This window comes from Xenopus tropicalis, chromosome 1, assembly GCF_000004195.4.
Source record: "Xenopus tropicalis strain Nigerian chromosome 1, UCB_Xtro_10.0, whole genome shotgun sequence".
NCBI classification, from domain to species: domain Eukaryota; kingdom Metazoa; phylum Chordata; class Amphibia; order Anura; family Pipidae; genus Xenopus; species Xenopus tropicalis.
In genome coordinates, this window is record NC_030677.2 from 45,571,484 (window position 1) to 45,588,011 (window position 16,528).

At 36.9% G+C, this 16,528-nt stretch overlaps 1 long non-coding RNA gene across 1 annotated transcript; it reads left to right on the forward strand.

Moving 5' to 3' along the window:
- The first annotated feature begins 1,422 nt into the window (after positions 1 to 1,422).
- LOC105946470 lies at positions 1,423 to 15,148 on the forward strand. The gene is made up of 4 exons (XR_004220853.1): positions 1,423 to 1,504; positions 8,425 to 8,552; positions 10,273 to 10,413; positions 14,225 to 15,148. It is a non-coding gene; the product is annotated as an uncharacterized LOC105946470 (long non-coding RNA).
- Positions 15,149 to 16,528: the final 1,380 nt, after the last annotated feature.

Below are 16,528 nucleotides of genomic sequence, written 5' to 3' on the forward strand. Positions count from 1 at the left end.
CTTGTTTGCGCCATAGGGGGGCTTGATGGCTAGTGTGCCCTTTCACTGTTCGTTGCTTCAGATCTGTGCTTGGATTATCTTTGGCTGATCTCTGGGGGTTGTTGAGTTTGACGGCTGTCAACACCAATTTAAGCTGATACAAGCCTCTAGCTCCAAAGCATACCGGTGTGTCACAATTATTTTTCTAGGGCCCCAGGTTAGTGCTAAGGATTGGGGGCATAGAGACAGCTCTAGTGGATAATGCATCAGAGTTGTGGTTAACTGGTCGGTTGCTGCGGGGCTGGTAACACCAGTGAACTGCCCAGTGTCAGAGTTATGATTGTGACCATTTTCTTCTTGTTGGCAGAGGATCCTCCCGAGCCGGGCTTGGATGTTTATGGCAACCGTAGTGTGGAAATCCCTCTGGTCCCTGAGAGGATTCTTGTAGCCGGGAATTGTCCGTTTTTTCTTGTGATGCTTGATTTGTTTTTAGCATCTGTTGATATTATTATTCCCACCCCTTATATTTTAGGGGCATGGCTTGGTAGATCCCATGCGTACTGACATGGAAGGGACGAAGAAGAAAATGAGAATTTCACTTACCTCTTATCGTAAATTCCATTTCTTCTAGTCCCGACATGTCAGTACGCATGGGCAGTATTGCCCCCACAGCTAGGAGGTAGGACCTATATACCAAAGCCAATCAAAATTAGCCCTTACCTATAAGACCATGTGACTTCCTCCTCACCACTGTTATACATTTGCCAAGCAATACAAGAAGCAAATAATTGGGATGGGAAACCCCGTACTGACATGTCGGGACTAGAAGAAATGGAATTTACGATAAGAGGTAAGTGAAATTCTCATTTTTTCTCAAATTGCTTAGTAAATCTGCCCCTTAGTGTATTATTGACTGACCTCTTCTAAGCTTTTTTCAGTTGCTATTGATTATTAATTTTGTGTGTTTTTTCATTACTAACTTCCCTATTCTGCCTTTTTTCCAGTCTGCAGCTGAAAATGCATTTTGATTGGCAGAATCCCTGACCCCAGCAATAAAAAACAGATTGACTATTAAGATTCAGTTTTATTGTAATTCCATGTTTAAAAGCTGCAGAACAAAACAGTAAATAATAATAAACCCACAAAAAATAAAAAACAAAACACAAAGACCAATTGCAAACTGTCTTTAGAATTTTGTTATTTACATCATACTTAAAAATTTCAAGATCAAGAACTGCTTTAAGAGCTATAAAGAAAGAGCCTTGGCGGATTTGCTGAGGTTTTTTCTGCTGGTGGCAGGGAACTGCTTTCTCATAGCTTTGTATATAAAAATGGAAACTACACTGGAATAGTAAATAGTCAACTTCAAGTATTGGATTTCATTGGGTTTTCCATATATTAACGTGTTGGTAACTACAGGTTTTTATTCACTCAGTAGGTGGGACATGTTCTTCAGGCTCCAGAAGGAAATTATGTCTCTGCCAGCTTTAAAACAGATTTCATTGAAATTATGATTGAAAATCAGGTAAAATGGTTTACAAATAATTAGAATGATTTCAAACAAAGATAAATACATAGAGAATCAAAAATGTGAATTGCAATGGACAAAATCCAATATATCAGACTTTCCTGTTCAAGCGATTAATAAACCTCTATGTTCTGCATGGCTATACTCCCACACATAAATATGTTTCATCCCAGAGTTATTTCTTGGGAAATTTTCAAGATAATATTCTTCAAATTTATCTGGCATCAGAAAAATACTTTTTTTTTTTACTTTGCTTGTCAAATCAATGGGAACATATTTAAGTCTCCCTATGCAGATTAACCAACATCTACAATCTATTTTTACTGGATGTTTGTAAAAGTAAAAAGACTGTAAAACTTGGTTATAAATAGTGTATATTTTATCCTGAGAAGTTAACCCAGATTTGTATCTTTATTTATCATTTTCATTATATTCCCTATAGGCTAAAGTTTGCCCACTGAACTTTGGACCCCTTACCCAGTGTACATTTGAGCAGTAATAAACTACAGGTTTGAAAGCAATTTGGGCCAAGAATTGTGGTTGTATACTTTAATTAATAAGTGAAAATAATACAACAAAAATACAGTTATATGGTGTATATTAAGCAATCCTGTGGTTTACCTTGTTGATAATCTTTGGCCAAATTTTTCCAAGTAATGCATCATTGTTTACACCAGGTCTATAAACCCATAACAAATAATCAGCGGGTAGTATTTATGGTCTTATATTTAAAAGCAAACATCTGATTAGTATTAGTATTATTAGAGAAGTCACCAATATCAAAATGGAACAACAAGCACACCGGACTGAGAGAATCTGCTAGAAAACTCGGTCTTTATTTCTTCATTTTAAAAACAAAAATGCATAGGCATTGGCCTATGATTAAGTGCGTGAACGCACGAAACGCGTCAGGCATTTTTGTTTTTAAAATGAAGAAATAAAGACCGAGTTTTTTAGCAGATTCTCTCAGTCCAGTGTGCTTGATGTTCCATTTTGATATTGGTGACTTCTCCCTTCAGCTGCGGGTTCGGGGGCCTTGAGCACCCGGACCACCATTGGATTTCGGTGAGCATATTGATTTCTCTGAATTAAAAGCCGTATATGAGACTGGTCTTTGGATCTCAAGTGACAGACTCGGGGTTTGGACACCCGAGTCCTAACTAATTATTTTAATACAATGATAAATTGTATATACGGCAAATTGATTGTTTGTCCACTCATTTAGATATTTATTTATTTATTCATTCTTCTTTTCCATATTGAGAAATCCGATTTAGTTTCGCTCCTTGAGTGCATCATTTTTGTATTATTAGAATTAGAATTTTTTGGAATTTCTGTCTTATGATCCGTATGCCTGTGATTCCCTGCCTCAGGTTTGCTGTTGGGAATTATGGGCTCCATACATGCACTTGGCCACATCACTGATCTGCACAACCTCACTCTAATCCACCCAACTCTACCCCTTTAGCAGACACCCCATCTCTTTTGGGGTCATCCAGATTCCACAGTATTATAATCTTATTCCTGCCCCCCTCATCATATGGTATTTATAGAGGTGGCAAGAGTCCAGCCATCCTGGGTTAAACTAAATCAATATCACTGACAGTCCTTCTGCCATGTTGACCACTAATTGTTGTTTCTGCTTGGTAATGACAGAGGATGAATAAATCAACCAATTAAAGTTAGTAAAAATATCACTGAGAACCAGAAACGCCACGTCTTGTGCAATCCATTTGGCTTTATACAGTAGATTATAACATTAATTAATCTACATTGCTTACTCTGTTTTTGTCTTATAAAGATTAATGCAGTGTTTTAAAAAACGCTATAGCCATTCTTATTTTGCTGAGATCAGAATAAAGGGACATGGTGTGATCATGTTATCATATTAATGACTAAAATATTAATAGCCTGCAGAAGCAATTCATTAACTAACATGTTGCTGAAATATGAAAACATGAATATGTGTGGGTTTTGAGAGAAATAATGTTTTTCTGGAAGGTGTTGACATCCCTAGATGGTGCCACATTGAGTCATTCTGTATGCACCTCATTACACTTAAACATAATGGTAACATATTTTACAATAAAATATAAGCTTATAAAACTTTTAAACACACTACTGACAATATTTTACTTCACTTAATATAGATCACATAAATTTAGTGAGGTACTGGTTTGGGAATATATCTGTATTATATAGTATAAATATAGCTGATTTCTCATTTTAAAAAAATGCAGGTTTTTGATAATTCAAAACCTAATTCCTGGTTTTATATTAACAGTAATGAGAACATTGACTTAAACAGTCTTTCCCATGGATAGGGTGCACAGAAAAAGTTTGTAGCCTACCTGGTTAACTGTGTCTCAGCTTTAGATGTATTAGAACTGAACAGGCTGTCATTGATGAATACACATTTCCCCCCAAAACAGGTCAGTGAGTTTCAGTTAAAGAACATACACACTAAGAAAGTGGCCATACACTATAGGGCTTATTTATTATGCTGTGTAAAAAACGGCCACAAAATTTGCAACACATTACCAGGTTGTTTTTTTCCATGTTTTCCTTTTGCTGTAACTTACGTAAAATAGCGATGTAAAATCTGGTGTTTGGAAGGTGAAATTCGCCATTTATTTTACACAGCTTTTTACACCATTTTTTGGCAAATTCATTTTACACAGCATAATAAAAAGAGGTCCCCAAATCTCTCCAGTGATATTGGAATAATCCAATTGTCCTTGGGCTAAATCAGTGGTTCTCAACCTTCCTAATGCCGCAACCCTTTAATACAATTCCTCATGTTGTGGTGACCCCCAACCATAAAATTATTTCTAAGACCATCGAAAATATGTGTTTCCCCGATGGTCTTAGGCGACCCCTGTGAAAGGGTTGTTCGACCCCCAAAGGGGTCCCGACCCACAGGTTGTGAACTGCTGGGCTAAATGATCAAATTACAAAAAATGGGAATAGGACCCGTAAGAGTGAAAGCCATATCAATGAGCCGATGCAGTCCCTGATCTGAAAGGAAAATCAAACCTGCCTGATCGACATGTGCCCAATTTTCAGTCAGACATGGGTTGGGTAGGCCTGTCAGGGGTCCCCATACATGGGTAGATAAGCTGCCGTATTGGTCTGAAGAACCCCGAATTGACAGCTTAAATCTGCCCGTGTATGGGCATCTTTAAGACAACAACAGGACCTAGGTTTTTTTCTTTTCTGTCTGAGATCAGTTTTGTAACAAAAGTTTGAGTAGAATGAGTTACACAGGTCTGTTTAATACTTTGCAGGGTTCCCACCCTTGAAAATTGGTTGCCTTATCTACGAAATGCACCTTCGAGCTCCCACTACATGAATACTACAGTGCTGTATAATGTAGCTGGCAGCATTCAAAAAGTCAACATTTAGGATTATCTAAATAAAAGACAGTTTATAAAAAATATACATTTGGCCTTGTTAAAATGAAACTGGCTATGCTCTTTGTTGAATGTAACTGCTTCTGTAAGTCCTGTCTACCAATACAGTATACCGAAACCCAAAGAAAGAGCACAGCTTTATTTAAACAAGCACATAATCCCAGTAACTATAAGAATAGATTATGATACTGAAGTTCTTGCTAAAACCTCTGGGCTGAACATGACCTACTTATTTTAACAAAGGAAAATGTTAACTACAGTACCAATAAGTGACGGATAAAAAGGCACTATCACACTAAAATACTGAGAGAGTCAAATCAAGAGTAAATGAAAGCAAAAAACAAACAAAGAAGATGTTAAGGAAAAGTGACACATCATTCATGTTGAATAGGTAGCATGCCTGTCTACCTTCCTAAACACCAAGCAACACACCATTTAGTTCCCCCATCAACCTATCCCATCATTTGCCCTGGTAGACTAATATTTTGTGTCCTAGAAGAACCAGTTTTACATAGGGGTATAACTTGCTGGATAATAGCACCATTAGAACAAGGGGAGGCATATTTATTACAATGTAAATTTGTGAGGTTTCAGTTTCAGTTTATTGTGTGTTTATTTATTAAAAACTTGATTGAATAAAAATGTGAAAAGAAAACTCAAATAAAGCAAATTCACATTTTACTCATCTTTACTCATTTTACTCAAGGTTTCAATGCCAAACTTTTACATACGAGTTTTTGGATTTGTTTGCACTTAATAAATAATAAACATTCAAGTTTTGGAAATTCTAATTTGAGTTTGTGAGTATTAACACAAAAGGATTCAAATCAAAGAAAACTATTATGATTATCACTCTGGTGACCAACAGTTCCATTGATTAAATTGTGTAATAAAGTACATGAAAGCCAATAGACTCCATTTTAAGCAAATAATTGAACTTTCACCCATTGATAAATACACATCCAAAAATCCCATAGGAATGAATAGAAAGTTGGTGAATTTTTCTGTGGTGAGCTCTAATCTCACATTTTGATAAATCTGTCCCTAAATGTATGGTGATAAAAATTACAAAAAAACATAATTATCTGGAAAATCCCAGGAGCCAAGTACATTACAGACTGGCATTTGGGGTGAAACCTGCTATTTGCATTTTACCTTTTTATGTCTGAAGAGAGATTTCCTTTAATGGAGGCCACTTATATTCTGAATTGCGCTGATTATAAAGAAGTGTTTAAAGGTATAAATTCTATAGCTGGGAGTATGATGATAGGGCTGAATCTAATGCACTAACTTTTTCAATAGACTGATGTATCCCACAGTACTTTCTGCCACTTTATAGCAACATGTACTTAGTAGGAAGTTGGGCGCTGTGGTTTGTTAATGTTCCTTGGGTGACTGGGGGCTAGTAGGTTTTTATGAGTAGCACTGCATTATTAAGAGCCTGTCTTGTATACAGTAAATTTGACTTTTATCAGTAAAAGTGGTAATACAACTTATATTATTCCCACATTCTCTTTTATTACTTTGACTTTCCTGCTGGGATCTTAACCCATGAATCTTTCATTTTTCATGACTTCTGTAACTATATTTTCCTGAAATTTCTAGTATTCTACATTTTCATAGTGTTTCAATGGCATTTACTGTGATGGATACATTTAGGGGGGCATTTACTAATGCTACGGGTAGTATGTGTGCTAATTAGTATGTTGAGGACAGTAGCAAACATACAGTTCCAAGGGCTGGAGGCCAGCCATGTTTCCAACCATGTACTGAGGCGTGATGCCATGGTACCAAAACACTTATATGTAAAGTTCTGTGCAATTACATTTCATACACTTAAGTAAAAACATGCTTTTGGTTCAATGTATCAACAACAAAAACTAAATAAATTAGACTATTATAGTAATGTAATTTGTGCAGGAACAATGAACTAGTATTTATCTTTATTCTTAAGTAGTACTAGTACTTTTTGTGTAATCATGAATTTTCTTTTTTATGCAAGTACCTCCTATATATATTCTCTTTCCTTCTTAACTAAGTAGTTGAATGCTTGGCATGATCACTGACATTAAGGAGACCAACTGAGCTGTTTAGACCACCAGCCAAAAGGGATGGTACCTCTTTAAGTTGCAGAAAAAATTATGCAAAACAAACTGTACTGAGTTTATCAAGACACACTGCAACTAGATGCTTCAAAAATATCAACTACACACTACTACTAATCCATAGTTCTATAAATCAGTAGCAGTTTAGGGATCAGGAGAACCACCACAAAGAGGGGACAAGCAGTGGTGCTGGCTTGTGCATTCAAATAATTTGTTTGGTGAAAATATACCAGTAGATGTGTTATTAAAAAATAATATTGTTGTAATATTTTGGTTGGATACTAATGTATTTTTTTGTAAAATGACTGTATATTAATTTGCAGAAGACGTTTCAGATCAAATTCCTTTTTTTAATGAACCACTTTATAGTGAATGACACTGTGCATGTCTGTGGTTTCTAAAGAGGAGATACACATATGAATGAGGGTCAGTGTATTGACACTACAGAGACAAACCACAAAGACAAGATTAAGGGGGGGGGGGGGTGGTTGATTAAAAAAAAATGATTGGAAAAAAATACAATCTTGATTTTTTTTTTTTGATCAAGTTTTCCAAAGTCAAATATTTGGACTTTAACTAAATCTAAAATCTAGAATGAAAAATTTCCGCAGTAGTGATGGGCTAAAAAATTCACCAAACATGGAATCTCAGCATTCCGCTATCGGTGGATTTTTAGCCAAACAGGCGCAAATTTCAACGCACAAAAATTTGACGTGCAGCAAAAAATTGTCACCCACATAAAAAAAACTGTTGCGTGCTTAAAAAAATGCCACGTGACATTTTTGCTGTTTCTTCGGCGAAGTGAAATGGGACAGATTTGCTCATCATTCCAACGTTTTTTTAGATTTAAGTTTTTGTGTAAATATTCAACCAATTTGGGGAAAAAATTGTGTTTGTAAAAAAAAAATCAAGGTTTTCTTCCGTGATTAACTTTTGATAAAACAAAAATTCAAAAATTGATATATAGGCCGCTTCAGTAAGGGTCATTTCCTACAAATCTTCAGTAGTTTCACATTTCCTAACTACATTTAGCATTTAGTTAGAAGGTTTCTATTGATGGATGATTTATTATTTAAAGTATATAGGTTACATTGCTATTTCATTACAGACTATAGTTATTAATACAGAGTTTATATATCTATCACTGTACTATTTAAAAATATGTGACATTTATATTAAGTAACTCACGTCCTAAGACAGAATACAGATAATAGAACATTTGTAATTGTAACTAAAATTTTATATAGTGGCAATAAATTACACCCAGCCTTTTTATATTAGACAGGAGCCTCAACACACAAATGTAAACTGGGGTCATAGCATAAATGTCCTCTCAGACCTTACAATTTAAAATGTACATTTATAGAGTGAGATCCTTTTATTTTGTTTGTCTTTTTAGATATCAGAGTGTGTCTGATAAACTTCCTTGAAGAGGTGGAATTCAAGAAGCATCTGAAGATTGGCAGCAAAAGAGAGAGACAGAGAGAACATGGCAGTGAAGAACTAAAGTTGACTAAAGACAACCACGTGGGAACGAGTTATAAAGGCAGAGAACATAAAGACATATATTGTCCATGATATAAGGCAGGGGTCGGGAACCTTTTTGGCTGAGAGAGCCATAAACACCACATATTTTAAAATGTAATTCCGTGAGAGCCATACAATATGTTTGGCTGCGGATGCTGCGGGACAAGGTAGGGTGGGTCCCAAGGATACCGGATGGGCATGGCCTGCCCTTTGCAGATAGAAGACGTGTTCTAAGACTTAGAACATGTCTTCTATCCGCCGAGCGCAGGCCACGTCCCCATTAATTTTTTTATTAAAGATTTGGCAGCGAGCCAGAAGCAGCCATCAAAAGAGCCACATCTGGCTCCCGAGCCATAGGTTCCCTACCCCTGATATAAGGTATTTACAGAAGACCATAGCTATATATTTTAGAACAAATGGCCCAGATGGAGGAGCATTAGGGGCAAAAACAAGTAGTAGGCGTGGGCATTGTCATCCAGGTGATTAATAGCTCATCAGGTGTCTATAATTCCAGTAATAGTCTCCACTTATGGGTGTCAGCCTCATAAAAACTGTTTATAAGAGTCAGTTACCTGATATGAAGATGAACTTCATGCAATTGCTCTTCAATAAAATAAATAAAAAAATGGTTTTAATCGTCTTTTACCTGCAGAGGTAAACTGTGTCATTACGCTACAGCAGGGATCCCCACCCTTTTTACTCATGAGCCTCTTTCAGAGTCAAAAAGTGCAGGGAAGCCACACAAGCATAAAAAAAGTCCCTTGAGGATGCAAAATCAGAGCTGTGAATGGCTATTTGGTAGCCTCATGTGGACTACTGGTCTGCAAGGAGTCTCTGCTTGGAGTAAAACTGTGTCTCTGTGCTTCCAAAACTTGCCTCCAAGCCAGATATTTAAAAATAAGCACCTACTTAGAGGCCACTGGGAGCAAAGGGGGTGGTGCAATAGAGGATAGTGAGTCTGGTTATTGAAGATTTAGCAGATTTCCTTAGTAGAACTACCCTAGCCTACAATATAACTATAGATTGGTTTCTATTGTATGTGTTGCTGCAATGTTTCAGTAAGAAACGTTCTCAAGCTGTGTTTAAAGGCAGGTTGTCCCAGAGCTACATTTACATGTGTCTGTAACATAACCTTAGAGAAGTTGAGAAGTGTGAGATTAAAGCTCATTACAGAAAAATTCACCCACTCTCTATATTTATTCCTATTGGATTTTTAGAAGCATATTTATCAATGGGTGAAAGTTCCCATTTCACCATTTGATAAACAGGATAAATCTGCCCCTAGGGGTTTATACTTATATATAAATACATAGTGGTTGATCTCTCTTTCTTACCTATCACTGTCTTGTATTTGTGAACATTCAGGATGTAGGGAGTTGAAGGAATTCTGTAGGGATGGCAGAGAATGGTCAAATCAAGCCCAGATTACCAGAAAACACCCCTGTTTAATGTATTTTCATGTGGACTAAAAGCATTAGTTTTGACCATGTTTAATGTACTGTGCATTTTCTTGCGCTTAGAAAAACAGCAGAAAAGAGAATAGATTACAATATTTTATGTAGCTATAATTTTTAAAGAGAAAATTGTAAGGTTTCATTTAAATCATCATGCAGTCATTTCATTACAGCTGCAAAGATACTGGGAAGAATATTTTACATTTCTTGATGTCAAATGAAATCACAGAAAATGACTTTTTGTTACTGAAATGTATGTTATTCAGATTGAACTTCAATCAGCAAACAGAGCCGGGAAAACTGTAACTGGCAGAAAATTCCTGCTGCTTCCAATGCAATCATATCAGAGCGAGCGGTAGCTATTTTAATGCAGGAAAGCATAGAGCGCTGTGTACAGCAGGCTAAAAGTAAGTATACTAACAAAAGTGTATGGTTATATAGCATAATGTCTGACAATCATAAGCAAGTTGTGTCCCACTGGGTCACAGGGGCCCAGGGAATCTGAATCTTCCCTCCATAACAAGAAACCCTAGTTTAGAGGCTGTACAAGACAAAGTTACTAGACTTCCAAAGCAAAATTTGGGGACAGGAAGGGGCTGTGGCGCACACAGCGGGCCACACAAAATGTTGTATATGCCACGCCCACTTTTTGGCCACTCCACTATTGTCATACCCCCACCATCACAGCCACAGTTATTTCCCTAGGAAAGTTCAAAAATAATTTTATACATATTCCTTCCTACAGCAAAAATACTGGCTGGGGACATCAGAGAAGGGAAGGGGTTCAGGTGACAGAAGATCACTCCTTCCTTCCGCTTGTCATGGAATAGCAAGTATTGACTAGTGGCAGCTTTGTTGCCTAAGAGATAGCTGGGGGCTGTTTTCAGAGGCAGGGATGCTTGCCGGAGTCAATATTTAATTGAGCCAGTCCCCCTGAAACGGGGACTAATGGTAGCATTAGTACAAGGTCATCTCTTGTATTGACGTATCATAGCTTTGGCTTGGTTTAACATAATTTTACATGTATTATGGTTATTAGTAATTCTGATCAATAAATGTGTCTAAAATGTATATGTGAAGGAGCTTCTAATGCTCATTATCGAAAAAAGTCACATGCCACAATGGTACTTTTTCGCCTACAGTCATAGTGTGGCATGGAGATTTTACCTGTGGCTCTCAACTTCCAGGTGATGTCCCCACCTCTAACAGTATAACTAATCTAAGATATATTCCAGCTCTTCTAGACATGCTACTCTTACAGATATACAAATCCATCAAACTTTTGTCTAAAAGCACTCACGATAAATCAAACTACTAATTTACTTATGTCACAGTTATACTGAAATGTTTGCTTCTGTATTATTTAAATAGCTGGAGTTAAAGTATACAGCTGTCAAATCAAATTCAGAACTCTGGCATTTGTCCTTCTTAATCCAGTAGCGTTATTGCACTAAGGGCAAACAAAGAATTAGGCGTCACCATACACCAATAACAATCCCTCACTTCTAAAAATAGGGTTATATATAATCAATCAAACTGCTTACTAAGATACAGTCATGTCACCATCCGTCATTAAACCTAGGCATCTGTCATCATTAGGTTCTTTGTCTTAAACTTGATATCATGATCCCCCAACACACATGAAGGTTTGATCGATAATCATAGCACATAGTCTCAATACTGAGAAAGGTTGTCTATTTATTGGATTGCAAAATCTGACAGATCCACCCACATTTTGGGGTATGCTGTTGCCCTGGTCAGAAGAGAAGTTACAGAACTGATGTGATAATATTACACCGGATTTCCAACATTCTTACCTAATGCTAAAAAAAGATTGAAAGGGAAATTCAGAAGAGTTGGATTCTAGCACCTAGTGGCCCGCCAACATGCACAATAGAACCATCAGCTAGTGATCTTCTATTCTAAACAATGGGGGTCACTCAGAGTCAACAATAACAACAACAAACATTTGTAAAGCGCTTTTCTCCCGTGGGACCCAAAGCGCAGAGTCGTGGTGTGGGGACATATACATAGCTGGTTTTTGATTGAACAGGTTAATTTCTTTTCAAAGCATAAAAGGCCATTTTTTCCTTTCAGTGTTTGTACAGGTATGGGATCCCTTATCCGGAAACCCGTTATCCAGAAAGCTCCGAATTATGGAATGCCCGTCTCCCATAGACTCCATTTTATTCAAATAATTCACAATTTTAAAACTGATTTCCCTTTTCTCTGTAGTAATAAAACAGTATCTTGTAATTGATCCCAACTAAGATACAAATAATCCTTATTGGATGCAAAACAATCCTGTTGGATTTAATTGCAGTTTTATTGATTCTTTGGTAGACTTAAGGTATGGAGATCCAAATTACAGAAAGACCCCTTATCCGGAATACCCTTGGTCCCAAGCATTCTGGATAACGGGTCCTATACCTGTATTAGTTTGCATATAATTGCAAAGGTTGTACTTAAATGTAGTTCTTTTATAAAGAGTCTTGTTGCATAAGTGCCTGGCCATCAGTTAACATACAGTAGGCACAAAAGATGCAAAGCTTCACCAATAGTGATGAGCGAAGTTTTCTCTAGGCATGGATTCGCTGCAAAATTCCCATAGTGTAAAAGACCTTGTGTTGCCATCCACATAATGTGGGAAAATCACCTGCTCTCAGGGGAGAACAACTGCAAAGGAAATATTCATTAGCTGGAGAGACAGCCTTAAGCCAATGGCATGTATTGCTTTTATGAGCATTTTATGCACAGATGATTGATAGGTCCATGATAACAATAAAAGAACTGCATTCATTTGAGCAGCAATCGCCTGCAATTGAGGGTGCACTCATGTTTCAGCTGATTAAACAAATAAGGAGCTATTTCAAGTGTTTTGTTGCTCAGCCATAAAGCAATAATGTGTGTGCTTTGCTCACATGTAGAAAAGTGACAAAGCAATATGGAGGTCAGTGGAAGAAGCTTACATAGTAGTTTCAAAGGGATAAAGCAACTAACACCGTGGAAGAAAGAAGAATTAAATATACATAACAATAATATGCACATTCAGCAAATGTATAAGGCCCTTTGAAGAACAATCTTTCTTCCAGAGTGGGTAATTGGACTACATCAAATATTTAGAACATGAAATACCTTAGAACCTGCAAGACTGCTAGCCTCCACCCCCTGCAGGTTATCTTGCAACTGGGGTACATCAAGCCCTACACACGATTCTGAAGGCAATAATAGCATTGAAAAAATCTCTCTCTGTTAAAGCCTTTGTGCATATTTTGTGCGGTTTTTTTATTAGAGTTGTCACTATCCCACTATGAGAGGTTTCCCTTATGGATCATCGACTTACGGGAATAGATATTTGCCATTGTACCTGAATTATATATTTAGAATGAAAACCCTTATACACCCTTCCTTCTAGCATGCAGTGCTTGCTTAATTGTCACTTAAAGCAAATTAATCATGTGCTTCAATCTAGTTCCCAGCTGACTAATGTCTTTTTATATAATTCCCAATTATACTAATTTGATCTGGAGCTGTTCCTCGGGGACGTATTTTCCCACCGTTCACCCCAATGATATTTTGCAGCAAGGCCTAGATTCTAGTAGCTACGTATAATCAGGGCAAGCGATGGAAAAGCAACTAGAGCAGGAAGGGCTTTTATTGTCCTGCAGTTTGCTTTATAATATTATGATGAGATTTTGAAATATTTAACAAAATTAAAGCTTTCATTTTTTATGTAGTTTATAAGAAAATGCTAGAGTCTTGGCAGCTTACAAATATTGAATACAAATATATAATGAACAATGTACCCCCTATTATAAACAGCTTTGGACTGGGGCAGCATACATGCACCCCATACAACCTGGCAACCACGTGTGTACAAGCACATGCCACATTGTGTTGCCTTCTTACGTGGAATCTTTTATGGTGTGGCACAGGTAGGGGAGCGGGCCTGGGTCGATGGGGGCCCATGAAGGCCTGGGCCCACTGAGTTTTCTACCAGTGTCCCACCAGCCAAGTCTGACCATCATTGTAAAAAAATGTTTATTATAAGTATATTAAAAAGAGATAATTCATGTAATATAATGGTGTGGGTTGTACCTATGTCAATTGCCATTGTCATTATTATAATATGCCTTATCCTGCTAGAAAAACAGGTAACTAATTTAAAACCAAACTAACAAACTTACGTATGCATCACTACTTCTCTCTGCATTTCAGCCTCACTTCTTCCTACGAGCTACACAGCAAGGCTCCATGTGATTGGCTGTACCACCAACTATAGTGATGCAATCAAATGTGTGTCTGATTGATGAACTGTACTTGCTATAAGCTGGAGCTGAGTAATAAGACACAGTATTCTGGAATGACTATTGGAAATGCTGCCTGTAGCTCTGCACAGCATGCATCTCTTGCACTACACTCCCATCTCATTTTTACTGTTGAGGGTACTATGAGACACTTCACGTAGCACTTACATGGCATGTAAAAGAGCTTAAGTTAGGCCAATATTAACTTTTATTTTTAGCTCCTAATCATTGCCTCTCACAGCAAGAATGGCCCAAAAAACAAGACACCAAAAGGTCATGTCCAAAATAATGTTAACCTACAGACCAGTTTCATATTTTTCTCTTATTGTTTAAGAAGTAGTACAAAACTGGCAGATGAAACACTAATAATCCATGTTACAATGAAGCTGCAGGATCACCCAGAAAAGGGGATAATTAGGGTTGTGTGAGTGGTACTGGCACAACAGGAGTCCATTTGTACATTATATGCATTTACCTTTATAATGGGATTGATTCAATCATTGAAACAGCTTTACTTTCTCTATGGCTGTTATTTTAAGCAATGTAATTCTGTGGATTGTGAACTTTGTGCTTAGAGTGTCATTTAAATGTAAGGTAGGTGGCGGAAAAATAAACTGATACATCAAATATACATCAAATATGAAAACCCTAAATAAGAAATATGATATAATTCGCTGAGGTACCTGGTGTTGCCCAGGAAATTGGCTTTTACATCTTTAAAATAAAATAATAATTTGCAAAACAAATTGCTTAGCTTGCAGAAGGTAATTGATAAACAGTCATTTATGTAGATATACTGTATATGTAGATTTTTATTTATATAGCAGAACAGTAAATTAACAGAACAAACAGGGGTCATTACAATAATAAATGCAAAGTGCAGTTACATTAACGATAAAGTGCTACGTGCATATAATACAAAGTGCTACAATACTAGAAGTGTAAAAATAAACACACAAAACACAGCAATGACATGCTAACCTAAACTGATTTCTATATCTGATTAGAACATAAAGAGATTCCCACACATTGGAGTGCACTATATGGATCCTTACTTATCTACTCCATCACTTCTACCCTGTCTCAAGGATTACTATCCCGCACTTGCACCTGAAATCATTAAAGTCTAAAAACAACCTCAGAGTGCCCAAACTGGACCAAATGAGGGGATTTAGCCTAAAATGCCATATTTATGTTCACATAAATCAGCAGTATTCTAGCATATGTAACAATATGAAATATTGAGGATATTAATATGTGCAAACTCTGGACTCTGCCACTTGTCTATAAAATACTGATGGCCAAAAAAGATAAGACTAATGATCCATAGGCCATCTAAGAAAACTATACAAAAATACTATTTCAGATTTATGCTATTGCTAAAGGAAACCACAATAAGTAGTCATTGTTGAGCTTAACATGCTTCCTTAATTGCTCTTTTTATTTTATATGGAGTCCTTCCCAAGAACATCTGCTTAAAGAATTAGTCATGCCTGCCAAGAGTTACCAGACATACACAGCAATAAACCCTTATAGAGGGTCTGAAGATCTAAGGCCGGTTAATGTGAACTAAGAAGAAGCCCTGTTAAAACAAACAGACTTAGTGGGGTGCCAAGGTTTATTGCTGATAGTACAAAGTATAACCCAGTGCCTAGTAGAGATGGCTTCTGCTTTCTGAGGCAATAATCTGATGACACAGGCTTTGATATACTCATATTCATCATTTATTTATACAATGTCAGCAGTGCTTTATAATGACTGCACACTTGGGCACAGGACTGGCCTAAGGGTTAAGAGCACCCAGTGAAGTGGGTGCTAAGATCGTGTCAAAAATCAGGGTCACTTCTAGAAAATCCTACTAGCAGTGCTGCAATGAGCATTTCATTTAGCTGTAATCAGTGTGTAATCAGTGCAAGCAAATATGCTGCATTTAATAAAAGCAACTGTGATGTTTCCAATGATGTTTTCTAACACACAGACCTTATTTTACTACAATATCCATAATCTACAGTTCATAGGCTATTAAAAGTACAGTTCATAGGCTATTAGTATTTCTGTAACTTTGTTCAAGGGTTTTTATAGAAGGAAAATGATCACTCTGGTGCTCCCTTTCCTTGTGGCACTGAACCTGTTTACACAGAATGGAATATACAGTCATTTGCATCTTAAATCACTGTCTGGGTCTGGGTTGCTCCTTCTCAGATGCTGCTGTCAC